We start from the raw sequence: 14,233 nt of genomic DNA, 5'->3' as shown, positions 1-14,233 counted from the left end.
TTCTATAATGCTGGTGGAAAATATTACACCAAACTCCCTTAAAGAAATATTATATTTCAAGAATTCTTTATGTGTCCACAGAAACACATTATTCTAGAAACACAGGATACATTTGCGTACAAACTTTACATTTTGGATTTTGTCGCCTTAACTTGCTATTAGCCTCTAACCCTCTCGGTTAGCTGGGCCATTTTAGTGGGAGGAGAGTGTGAAAATTAGAGGTGAACTGTTTCAAAAAATTAAGATCTCTCACCAAAAGACATGCTAGTTGGTGGATCAGATACACACCAAATAAAATTGTTCACTCCACAACTCTATCAGTTGTTCATATTCTCTGGAGTCTCCACGCAGTCCCTTGCATGTTTACTGTCTACCCAGTTTGCTGCTTCCTGTTTGGTGCTTGAAAGAATGCACCTATTGGTTGCTGACAATGTTCATATCATTGAACTTCAGTATTTGCATGAGCCAAGACTAAAACAAAGAGAGAGTTTTTTTTCAGTTTCTCTTTGATCATTGCAGTGCTGTACAGTGTTAAACACTGAACTTTCACACCACCCTCGGGTGCAGCCTGTGAGAGACAGCCAAATAGGCTACAGAGAAAAAGAGTGAAAACAGCACAAGGCGGGCTCTGGAAGGTTGCTTAGTTCCCTCGTACCACAGGATGGCCCTGGAAGTCAATTAGTGGATCATGTGGTTTTGAGGGCCCCTCGTTCACCATGGGGTGCACGAGTTGTGCTCCTCTCTGTGCACCCGTGGTATGTGCAACAAAAATGTCATATGAGTGCTTGATTGTAATTTTCTCTCCTCCAGCACCGCACAGCACTGTAACAGCAGTTCATTGGGGAAACATCTTCCACAGAAGTATATATTTTAAGGTATCAAAAGAGCAAACAACTGTGATGTTTTGCACTTAACAGCAGTTTTCAGTGTATTTGTGGGTGCAGTAAGAAGTATAATGTGTAAAAGCACATGACTGTGTGAAGATAAGAAGTTTATCCCGTTACACAAACTGTAACTGTACTTTTTTACTTGATTTCTATAGAATTCATCTTGCAGCATATATATGTATGGAATATTTTTACCCTTAAGCTCTGAACACAGTCAGAAAAAGGGGTTCTTAGGGTTCTATCTAAAACATCAATGTTCTAGCAACCTGTGGTTCTATATCCACTAGCAAAGAACTATCTGTCTAAAAACGTTCTTTAAAAGTTCTGTAAGAAAAACAAAACAAAAAACAAACAAACAAAAACATTTTTAAGGTTCGTAAATACATGAGTTTGATGAAAAATGCCCACTGCACAAGAATTAGTCTTTAAAATGAAGTTTATCAAAAAACAAAATACTGGAAATTAAATAATTAAGATCTTGTTTGAGACAATAATTAAATAAATATAAAGCTCTGCAAATAAGTAACAATATACTATTGTATACAGTATATAATGTATATAAGTCCTGTGGAGGACCTGCCTTTTTAGTTACACAGTTGGGGGCTGCGGCCCCTTAATTTAGACACAGATTAAGTGAACCTAAATACAAACGTCTCGTGTATTTTCATTAGCAAGATTGATACAGATCTCATTTACATGTATTTATACTATCAATCTATCAGTCTATGTATTTTTTAGCCTATTTCCTGTGTGAGATATTTCTTTACCAGCACTGGCATGAACATTTCCTGTTACCTTAACTATAGGTCACAAAACTGAAACTTCAGCTGTCTGATTAATTCAGCTACAAAGTTTTTGAATTGTTGATAATGCAATATTGCATCCAGTTTATTCTTCGTGGTTTTATTAAGCAGCATTTTCATCAAAGAAAAAACACATTTATTAACTTTTACTTGCAGAGCAGGTTATGTTTTGGCTCATTTTTAAAAATGTATATTTATAGTATAATTTTGTATAAATCTTGCACAAATGATGCTGTTTATCTAAAGATAGTGTTGTAATATTGAGACAAATATTATACAGAATTGACATATTTCAAAGATGACATGGTAACACTTTCTATGAAGGTAATGTCTAGTATGCATTATAAGATCATTCATATACAGTCCTGGGTTACACAGCACATTGTAACAACCATAAGTTTAGCCAGTTATAAAGACACATAGAGAACTGCTCTAACATATCATAACAGATCATAAATTCTAAGTTTCTGTAATAGAATAATACCTTATAAACATCAACAATAGGCTATAGCATGACTTTGTTAGGTTTGAATAAAGTGACAGCACAGTTGAAGTTTTTTTTTTGCAGTTGTATGAAACTATGATACAGTTACGAAGAATTATGAGCTGTATTTACTGGCTGCAATTAAAGTGCCTTTATTTTCCAAAGCACACAACTTTTATTAAAACAGACAATGGCACCATCACACCAAGCTTTTTCTATGTTACGTGTGTATAATGCATTAAACGTGACCGTCATAGAAAGTGTTATTGATGACAGGTGTTTCACACTGAAAAAACAAGCTTGACAAGACAAGTAACCTCATTTTTAGCTATGAGGGTATCTTCTAAAACAGCAAGATAAGTTTTAATTTGCACTGCACTCATAATGAGATATGCAAGTTACATTTCTGAAGTGTAATTGCAGTTTCGGCCTTATGATACTCATCAGAACATGCAAAGAACAACTCCACTATCAGACATTCTGTTAATCTTTATCAGATGAGAAGCCACAAAATGTGGTCGGAAAGTGTGAAAATACTAATCTCCACATCATCTGATTGGATGTTTTGCCTCATATACAATTTAAAACATAATCTGAGACATGCTGCAACGCAATAAGTATTAAAAATGTCAGGACTGAGCTTCTAACACAGCTCAGTGGATTCACATGACATTCAAGGATGCAAGAGCATTCATGGGATGGTTATTATCCACACTTGACAGTTTTATATGAAGCAGTAAATCTTGTTATTGTGAGGCACCTGTGGTTGCTTATTCACAGCAGTGCGAGAGTAATGGAGGCGTGTAGATGTAACAGCATTAATGTTGACATCCTGGCAGATGGGACAAGTGCTTCTGGCAGATGACAGGCCTGCAGGTGTTACCATTATTATCATGTGTTTTAATGACATCTTGCTTTGTGTAGGCTTGACTACGAATTTAAAAAAAAGTTTCCTTTGATTAAGTTTACGATTATAAAGCAATTTATATAAAAATCTAATGGGACTCTGGTTTTTGCTTGAGCCCGTGTGATATAAATATATGCATAGACAGCACACTGAGTGGGTCTAAAGGCTGTAACTCACAGTCTGGGCTGTGGAGAGTATCTCAGATTTATATTGTAAAGTTGCAACGTGGAGGTCTCACCACAGATTAAAGTGTCGGTCATGGAAACATTAGATATTCCATTAGTTGAGACCTCTGTCCCAGCGTGCCCAGTAAATCATAGACCTGTGCAGAGTGTGGTTAGAGCTGTGTGCTGCTGTCTGACTGTGTGTCGTACAGCTTATGATTTATTATATTGTGTGACCAGTTTGCAAAGATGAAGTTTCTCTTTTGTTTGGACCGTATTTTCTTGTTTACCTTCTTATTTCAGGTTTTTAATGTATTAACTTACATTAAAAACAAAACTAATGACTTTGAACATGGTAGTTTATAGTAGTCTACCTTGAAGAGAAAGTGCAAAGAAAATTTTCAGAAATATGCTTATTCCCTTTCTTGCAGAGAGTTACACTGGTTGCGCAGATAGAAGCGTGCATCTACTGCTAGCTCAATTGGCACCACTGAGCTAGCTAACATTACAGTTCAGCTGAGGAGGACGCCATTAATATCGTCCATGAGTAGATGCATGTTTCCCCTTGCGTGGTGATACGGTTGGCGTGTGTAGTTCTGTAGAAAGAAAATAGTTACTACATGAAACCGCTAACATCAAGGGCTGTAGGTTATCTTGAGTAAGCGGGTCATGATTTCCATAAAGAGACATCGCTGTTGAGTTTTTCGAATGTATTTTTGTAGCACTTTGGGCATCACAAGCCAAGAGCCATTTAGTTCCATTATATTCGAGGGTAAGCAGACATCTCGAGGGCTGATAGCTCCAACACTCAGCAACTCACACCAAAACAATCTAGACTGATAAACAACACCACAGGAATAAGAAAAAGATGTATTTTTGATTTTGGGGTGAACTGTCCCTTTAAGTGTGAAGCTGGAGCCAGTTAGCTTAGCTTAGCTTAGCTTAGCTTAGTTCAAAACGCCTTTAAAAGTCAGGTTCCAAGCTATGCAGGTGTTTACTTTCAGTGGCTAAACATACATTTTATTTATTCAGATGTTCACATAAACTAAGAACAATCACTTGGATATAAATTAATTGAATTTGGTGGTCGACGGTCAAAGGTCAAGGTCACTTTGACATCATAAAACATGTTTTTGGCCATAACTCAAGAATTCATGTGCTAACGTTTCACACACGTCTAATAGGATAAAATGATGAGGTGATATCACTCTATTTCCAAAAGGTCAAAGGTCAAAGGTCAACTTCATTGTGACATCATAATGATCTGCCTAAAACACTTTTATTGTCCGTTATTCAGCGTCATATCTCAGGAACAGAAGGGGAAATATTTGGTCAGATACTGAATTGGTGACTCTAATCTTGAAACTGTGCTGATTGTATAGATCTTCTGTGTGTGAAGCATCCATGTTTTCACAGAGATGGATGGAAACTGTCAGAGAAACTGGTGGGCGGAGACATACAACCACGTGGCGGTAATTATAGTTTTAGTGACTGCCTGTAAACTTAAAATGTCATTCTTCATCTTCAGTATCACTTTCATCTTAATCCCAGTTTTTAGATCTTGAGTCCTCATCGTTTTCACATTGGTTACTGCAAAAGCAAAGGTCAGTGCATCGTAAGTCTCTTGTCCTACAGGAACATCTTAGTGTTGAACAATCTCCTTTGCAGTGGCATTTCATCATTTCAATGATGGCCTGAGGAGCTGGTAGTACATCAGGGGTAGTGGGTCTCCACTGCCCTTTATCATCCATGTAGTATCCATTTTGCTGAGGAATGCTTGCCTGGCCCCAAACTCAAGCTTGCACATGTAGCTCCCCCATCAATAAGCTGCTTCAGCGCATCCTCTGTAGGTGGTAGCTTATTACTCTCTGCCTTACACTGGTCAAAATGTGCCATCTCAGCTCTGGAATGTTTCGATTCCTTTTGAGTAATAGGAAGCACACAAACCTAGTCAAGCGTTTCTGTTGTTCCTCCATTACTCTAAAATGATTTGAAAGCATCCTCAGAGCTTCAACGATGTCATCTTCAGCTTCAGGGAAGATCTTGAACCATGTTGTGTTATGCCTAGTTAACACTACGAGACTTAAGCCTTAATTTGCCACTAATTTAAAATAATTGAAAATATTTTTTGGCTCTCCCCACCAGAGGCCTCAGATAAGATGCAAATCAGTGATGGCTCCACACTCACAAAATTGGTGCTCAAATGCTAACTGTTCAAAAATGTGAGGCGAGAAGTCACCAATGCTAATCTAAGATAACTGTCCCTCCAAACTTCTTCTTCAAGTCATCCTTAGTTTACAAACTCATTTTGTGTGGTCAAGTTTTCAAACACACAAAAATCTTACAGAAATTAAAAATGCAGATCCCACAGGTCCTGTAGGTCAGGCCAAGATTTAGATGGAATGTGTATAACTTGATGCACTAGACAAATAGATTTTTTAAAATTGATTTAATGGTGCAGTTAATTGACTGTGAGCAGCATCACCTAGCATAACCAAAGTGTTGAATCAGGAAAGAACACATACGCATTAAAAGCAGAGCCAACTGCACGAGTTTCTTGATGCCTCGACCACAGATCTAATTTACGACTTTTGTAGCTGGAACTTGGATCTCCATAGAGGAAATAAAGCGAGCAGACGTTTGGTCCGCCTTGACTCTTTGGGCCTCTGCTCTCCAAGCTTCACTGGAGACACAATAAGGAAGAGGCCATAAAACATGAGGTCCAACAGATGCTCAGTGAAGACAGACACAGTCCATTATACAGCCTGTTAAAAACACTCTGCCAGTTCGCTAACCCACTTTCACCCCAGCCCCTGCACTCTTCATTGGGTTTTGTCTGCTGGTGAGGACGGGGACAGAGTTATGGCTCACAATGACTTCCTCCGAGTGAAGCTCTGCCACAGCTCACAATGCTTCCCAATGAAAAAGGGAACGCCTGTTTCCATCAACGCAGATGTTCTTTGTTCCCTGACAGATGTGTCCATCTTTATGTTTTTCTTTCTTTTTCAGTTTCGCTTTACGAGCCTCTGATGTTTGATTTTCTGAAAGAGCAGGGGCTGGCACAGGATTTACAAGGGCAAAGACGACCAAAGCATATGGCCTTGTCAGAGGTTTAAATTTAAGTTTGCTTCACGGTAAGGCAGGTTTATACCGTCATGTAGGGTGACTTTGAAACTGGTGATCATTTCTCTATCACAGGTGATCTCAATGTAGGAATCAACAGAGGTTCTTTCAATCTGAGGCAGGCTGTTCATCATTTGGAGCTTGATTGGAGACATCTGTGTTAACGCCATTACTGCAGGCTCGGGCGTGGCAGTGTGGAGTCTGGCTTCCAGGGAGTGACAAATTAGTAAACAGGAGCTGTAGAAGCCCTCATTTTCCTCCTCTCAGCTGCATAATTAGAAATGGGTGCAAAATTTTACAGGGGTGGTAATTTACGCCCCAAATGTCAGCCTTTAACTATGTTGTAGGTCCACCACCCAGGTTACAAGGTAAACATCCACCATAAGTTGCACTGCATGTGCCACTGTGGGGTTTTCTTAATGTTCAGAAACACAGATTGTCGACTGCTTGAACAAATAGCTTTGCTTTCAGTGTTTCTTTTCATTGCTTTACTTTAAGAAATTAATAAGCACATTCATAAGTGGCTGCATCATCTGCTAGATGACTAACCATTGTATGTTGACAAGGTAGCTGAGGCCCCCCTTTTAAACTCTTTATGCTACACTAGGCTACCTGTCTCCTGGCTCAGGGTTTATATTTAACAGACAATTGTGAGAACGGTATAAATCTTCTCGTCTAACTCTCTGCAAGAAAGCAAATATAGGTTATATTTCAGCCCATTCTCATTCCCAGGGTGTCAAATATGGCAGCTTGGTCAGTGACCGCCTGTGATTCCTACGCACAAGCAGCCTTTAGTGTCTGTACCAGGCTTTCAACTTTTTTTCAGGACAGTACGACAAATCCATGCTTGACAAATGTTAGTTTTTACACTTCCTTTTGATGATGAATTAATTTTCACCACGAGACAAAACTTTATTTACCACTACACGTAGATCATGATGTATGCATGTATGTGTATATGTCTTAGGTCTCTAACAAGCTAACCAGTTACAGTGGCCGGACATCTTCATTTACCTTGTGGAAAAACCTATCACCAATACAAAATGCATACAATTTTGTACTTTGCAGTCACGTCCAGGATGTTAAATACTGAGATTTGTCGAATGATTTTTGTTTATTACAGACAGACGGGCTGCTGAGCTAGCCACAAAGACAAAACGGAGCTATATAAGACATAAACAAGTCAAACAGCTGTATACTGACGGCAAACTGCACTTCATGGCTCAGTTAGTTTTAACTCCTTTTCATTATTAATTAATGCATTTTAGTACAATGTAAATACTGCTGCCACCAGGTGTGTGTAAATATAGGCCTAAATATTATTTCATGCTGTAACTGCAGGGCTCTATGAATTGCAAATGTGAATATTATATAGATTTTTTTTGTTTACATCAAATTCTAGCATCCATTAATGTCTTCGTTTCGCTTCAAATGGCGTCCTCAGCGAGGGTTTTCTATTAAAATTAAGATTATATTTTTTTGTATTCCTGTTCTGACATCCAGCAGCACAAAAAGACATTTTTATTCTAGGTATCTCAACCATTTCTTTCCACTGTTCGCTGTTTTTCTGCCACTAGTATACGTGCACAACTGCTGTGACGTAATTGCGATGTCCACTGAAAATTGGTTTATACTAGTTGACAACCGACAACAATGCATTATGTTGTATTTTGCGCATAACAACACTGTAGCAACATGTCCACAGATAGAGGTTGAACAGCACTGGGAGTACGACTGATTCAGTGAGATACAAATAAGACAGGACTGCTAATAAACAATGTAATACTGCTGCTTTCACTACTGTTGATGCGCAGAGCAGCCATATTGGATTTTGAGGTTGTGGTTGGTGAGGTTCTCAGACTTTTCAAGTTGAAAATTCAACTTAGGTGGGTTTTCCAGTTGAAATTTACAGCTGGGAACTTGGAAATCCCAATTTCCCAGTGAAAATGGAATTCATCATGATGAGCGAGAAAGTCCAAGTAAAGCAGGAGGGAGGGATGGTGGGTGAGACAAGAAAAAACAGGACTTTCACCCGGGAGATTGGTGTTAATGTCCCATGTGAAACATTGAGGGCAAAATGACAAAGTTGCTAACTTGTTTAAGTTACGTAACTAATGTAGTTATTGTAACATAACCATGGTCTTTTTGTGAACCTAACCAAGTAGTTTTGTTGCGTAAACATGACACCCAAATTTCCTGTGAACATGGAAGTTTATTTTGAAAAAACACGACGCATAGAATAAGCTGAAATTGACACGCTGCCACACTAGAGGTGTACCTAAAGCGTCACAGTTTGAAGCATAGGGATATTGTCTAAGCTGCCATATTTGATGAGTTGGAAGCAATAACATGTTGCATATTTACCAAAATGTAAACCTTTTTCTGTTGAGTCTTAAATATTGTGAGGTCTTTGATTTTGTAAACTCTACACTATAAGCCCTCACTCTTACTGGATTACTCGTACACTTATAACTTAATTTATTGTTATGCCAAGCTCAATACTATCATAACAGGCAAATCTAAATTCGTATTTCAAATCTAAACCCTCTAGCTAATCCTAAAAACGTCCATTAAAAGTAGAGTGGCACCTACATTTGCAGGATTTTTTCATATCTTTCTGTCAGAAAAACAAACTGTCTTCTATCTGGTGACACATCCGTCTCTTCAAACAAACCATCCCTCAGAAGTTCCTCTTGCTCGCAAACTTCCCCCCACAGAGTTTTGGCCTTGGTTCTGTTGTAACGAGAGACAAATGTGTTTAGAATTCTGCATGAGAAAGCTTTTAAGGATGAGTGGGCAAAAGTCTATTTTTCCATTTAAAGTTTACTCTTTCAGAGGAATTACACTGGAATGAGGTTTTGAGACAGAATGTGCTGACTCTGTAAATGTGGCCAAACCACAGATTGAAGCCCGGCTCAAGACAGACAGATCCTATTATTACACAGGGAGAAGGGGGTTTTTGATAATACTGAGGCGGTTTCTCTGTGTAATACAATCATCCTCTAATCATTCGTGCTTAAAATGAAATGTGCAGCATACAGCATCTACATACTTGAAGAAAAAAATCAGTAATAAAGTAATTATTTCACAGTGGGACATGCTTCATTGTTTTTCCAACACTTAAAAGTTTTGGATGGGCTGTCGACTTTGTTCCACATGAATGTATCTCAACAGCTGTTGAATAAATCGCTTCAAACATGGTCCCCAGAGGATGAACCGTACAGGCTTTATTAATCCCCTGACTTTTTATCTAGTGCCACCAGTTCAATATCTGAATACCTTTTCGATGGGTTGCCATGAAATTTTATTATTTACTTGTTCTCACTTCGTCTTACATTAATGTATTTCTATACCTCTTTAAAGCACTTTGAATTGCCTTATGTCACCAGAATATCACCAGAATAAATGTTGGCAGGTTGCAAACCACAGATATGTTACTTTTCTCCACTACCATGTAGCAGCACTGTGGTCAACCAAAAAACACTTTGTCATGGTTAGGAAAAGATTATATTTTGGCTTAAAACACCTGATTTTGGTGGCCAAAAAGCTGCTATAAATGCAGCAATGTCTCAGTTTAAAATAACCGCTTTTTATGGCACTATCGTAGCAGGAAACACAGTAATGTCTTGGTTAAAAAAACTGCTTTTGTGGCACTATCCCCGGTGGAAAAACAGCAAATGATCACTACAAAACGTCCACGTCCCTAAAAAAAACAACCCGTTTTGTTGTTTTTTGGTTCCGAAAAGTGGTCTCCTGATAACTGGACTGCTTGGAGTCTGAATGGTGCTGTGCTAAAAAAAAAACTTGCCATGGTGCTCAGGGTTGTGGATCAAAATTCTAATATCTTTAGTATTACCTTGATTGTTCATCTTTTTGGGTATGACAAAACTGCTGCAAAATGAATCACAACTGACTAATAATTGTAAGGAAACTAATAATAATTTGTGTTTTATCCTAATGAGCAAACATTAGCATGCTAACATGCTAAACTAAGATGCTGAACATGGTAAACATGCTAAACAACATCATGTCAACATTGTGACTGTAAGTATATTACCATGCTGATGTTACTGTAGCATTTTGCTTTTAGCTTCGCATAGTCTTATTTTACTTTACCTCAGTTTGACTGTGCAGCTTGAAACCAACACATGCAAAGCTACTTTAATCTCTTTTATTCATAAAACCTCAATAGGTGGTGCTACACAACCACTGTTGTCATAATAAATGTTAACTAAGAAGAGCTGAATAGCAAAGATTCATTCATTAATTTTCCCCTCACTAAGGGTTAAGTGGGAGGCTAGAGCCTATCCCAGCTGACATTGGGCAAGAGGCGACCCTGAACAGGTCACCAGACTATCACAGGGCTGACACATAGAGACAGAAAACCATTCACACTCACATTCACACCTACGGGCAATTTAGATCAAATTAACCTGCATGTCTTTGGACTGTGGGAGGAAGCTGGAGGACCCAGAGAAAACCCACGCTGACATGGGGATAACATGCAGACTCTGCACAGAAGGGCTACCCCCACCTTGGGTTCGAACCAGGAGCCCTCTTGCACCACAGTGCCGCCTCTGAATGGCAAAGAATTTAATTTGATTTAAACAGAAACTTTGGCAGACAACAGCCAAATTATCCATCATTTTGGAGCATTAAACTGGCTGCCTAGATTTCACTTTCATCATTTGATTCTCTCGCTGGAAGTCAGTCTGACAATTATGGTTGTTCAATGCCATCCACTGCGGTTGAACTCAGTTATTAAAGCATAATCAAAACCCCAAACCTGTACCTCAATATCTATCTTTAACTAGCTAGGCTTTGTACCAGCAAAGACCAGCCAATAGAAGATGTACAGTTAAGTTTGGGGTCTGGTTGCTTATCAGGATGAGTCAATGCTGCCTCTGTAAAACATCTCACACCTCAACCACATGACGATTTACCAACAGCTCCTTTATTATTACAGTGCATCACAGTAATTTTCTTCCTACTGTATAATTTCTGCTCTTGTAATGATACAGGTCACTGTGCGGACAGAAGCTCTGTGTGTAATATGATTCTGTTCTGCAAACAAACAGATGACCGATCACATGATTTTGCTCCACAGCATTCCTGATGTTTTCCTTTAGTGTAATTTTCAGTATTCATTACACTTTATATTCAACTGCTAAGCACCACAAAAGAGCGTGAATGTGAAAATGTAATTAATTCAACAACTGCAAAATGGTAGTGTGTAGTTTTAGTCATGCATGTTACTTTAGACATTATTCTTATGAAGTAAATCTTCATTCATAAAACAATTCATCTGAAAACAAGTTGCCATAATAAGAAGTGCATTTAAACTTGCAGGCTATTTACCATTTTAAAGGTGCTGTATGTAAGAATATGGCCAAAATGGTTATTGCACTCAAATTAAAAATACTGCCGCGAGTCGTGTCCAGATTCGAGGTTGGTGGACAGCGGCACGCTGGAGACTGATTTGTCTGCCCACGGGCAGCTGCTAATGCTATGTACCGGGACACTGCTAATGCTGCTTGTCATGCTGCTAACATTTGTTTCTCAAAAAAATCAGTCGGGTCGATGACCCACCTGCACATGGGCTACAGTTTAAAGTATTCGAAATGTCCATCCCTGTCTAGCTATGATGCTGGTTAGCCAACTTTGGCTAAAGCTTACCTGTCAAGGAGAAGAGTAGCCACTTCGACATCCGATTTCAAATTCTTCTCCACTTTCAACCGTCTCCACTGTTCAAAAGCATCTCCTATATAGACCCTCGCTTTGCCTCGAGTTTTGTCTTGGCGTTTTTGGGAATCATAACGAGGTCGTTTGGGTTTAGCTACAATGGCCGTCAGCCATTGTAGCTCAGGCGTAACTGTAACTGATGCTGAGACTCTACTGACTGGGTGACTGGTAGATGGCGGTGGGTGGCGCAACAGGCCAAAACACAAATTCAAAACATAAACATGATTTGCAAACCATAAAAATTTTTTTTAAATATGAATATTCTGGCTGTACTATTGTTGTCGGTGAGATCAGTATGTTATATGAACATTATTCCTTAGTCTCTGTGACATATTAGGATGATTTTACGACTATTTGCTTTAGATTTCTTACATATAGCTCCTTTAAATATATTTTTGGGAGTATTAGAAAATTAAACAGACAGTTTGCATTTTTTGTAGTGGGGTTCTAGTTCTATTAGGTACCTATCCTTAGTCAGTACAGTGGACGACTGTCAGCACACCTTGAGTTTGCCGACGACATTCAGCTCTACATCTCTACCATAGCCATCACTCCTGCAACTCACTCTATCTTCACCAACTGCATCACTGAAATAAAATCCTGGCTTCAAACCAACTTCCTCAAACTTAACTGTGAAAAATCAGAATTCATTATCATCGGCTCCCAAATCTCTTATCAAATCCACCCATAGCTTTTCCTTCTCCATTGATGGCTTCACTGTGCTCACCTCCCGTCATGTCTGTAACCTTGGTGTCATCTGCGATCAAGCTCTCTCCTTTGACCAACGTATAAAACACATCCCCAAAACAGCCTTCTTCCATCTCAGAAACACTGCCAGCTTCAGTCCAACCCTCTCTCTTTTTCAGCTGCAGACTCTCATTCATACATTCATTACTTCCAGACCTGACAACTGCAACAGTCTCCTCTACAGTTTGTCATCCACAACTTGCAAGAAACTACAATATATCCAGAATTCAGCTGCTCGTCTTGTCATTACCCCCCACCTTCATTACCTCCACTGGCTCCCCATCTCCCATCGTATCCACTTCTCCTCATCATCACCTATGAAACCCCCCACAACATGGCTCCCCCTGCCTGTCTGACCTCCTCCACCGGCACACTCCCTCATGCACTCTCAGGTCTGCTGATGCCAACCTCCTGTCCCCCTCCACCAGGACTAACCACTGCACCTGGGGGGACAGGACATTCTCCATTGCTCCCAACTCTGGAACTCATTCCCTAAATACATCAGAGACTCCCCCTCACTCTCCACCTTCAAGAAATCCCCCAAAACCCACCTCTTTAAAACTGCCTACAACCTCTTAAAAATGGTGTTCTTCTTCTCCCTCCCTGGCTTGTTTCTCTTCTTCTTGATTACTTCATTTTTGTTACTTTCTTTTGTTTTGTTGCTCTCTGTAAAGCATCTTTGAGTATCCAGTAAAGTGCTATATGAATCCAATGTACTGTATCATTGATTTTGGAGAAGCAGGCAGAAGTACCACCACTGAAGCAAAGCAATGTACTACTGTGGACGTTGGCAGCAGCTAAATACATTTAACCAGGGTGTAAAATTAACTTTTTACCTCATCTGCCATTGGCTAGTGACCTCCAAAAATTTACCAGCCAAACATATTTTTCACCAGCCAAATAAAAAAAATCATGCCTTGTTTGACGAAAAATAATTACCTTACATTTTTAGTATGAAAATCCAACTTCAGGAAAATCCAACCCTGTCCTCTGTGTTTCTTTGGCGTGCTTGCGGCAAAGGCTGCAGCTCATCGTGTTGGTGTGCGGGTCGTAGGTCAGCCATGACGGCGGCTGGCCAACCTCGTCTAGTTTCCATTTTTCAATAAAATGCCGTGCGACATTTGTACTCCGTTTAACTGTCTGTTCTTCTTGTCCAAGTCCAACATGTTCATCTTCGTTTTTCCTCTTTTCTGGCGGTGGCTTCACGGCAGAAATGTGTCAGAAGTTACCACATAATGCCCAGGGTTCCGGTAGCTGACGTCATGCTTTCCCGGCACACGTACAATAAGCCGTGAGAGTCAAAATAGTCTGACACAGCTGGCAGAAATGGTCGAAGCACATAAAAAACCCACATGCAATTCAAAATTTTCCATCCG

Source organism: Epinephelus moara, chromosome 11, assembly GCF_006386435.1.
Source record: "Epinephelus moara isolate mb chromosome 11, YSFRI_EMoa_1.0, whole genome shotgun sequence".
NCBI lineage: Eukaryota > Metazoa > Chordata > Actinopteri > Perciformes > Serranidae > Epinephelus > Epinephelus moara.
This window is presented reverse-complemented; position numbering follows the sequence as displayed.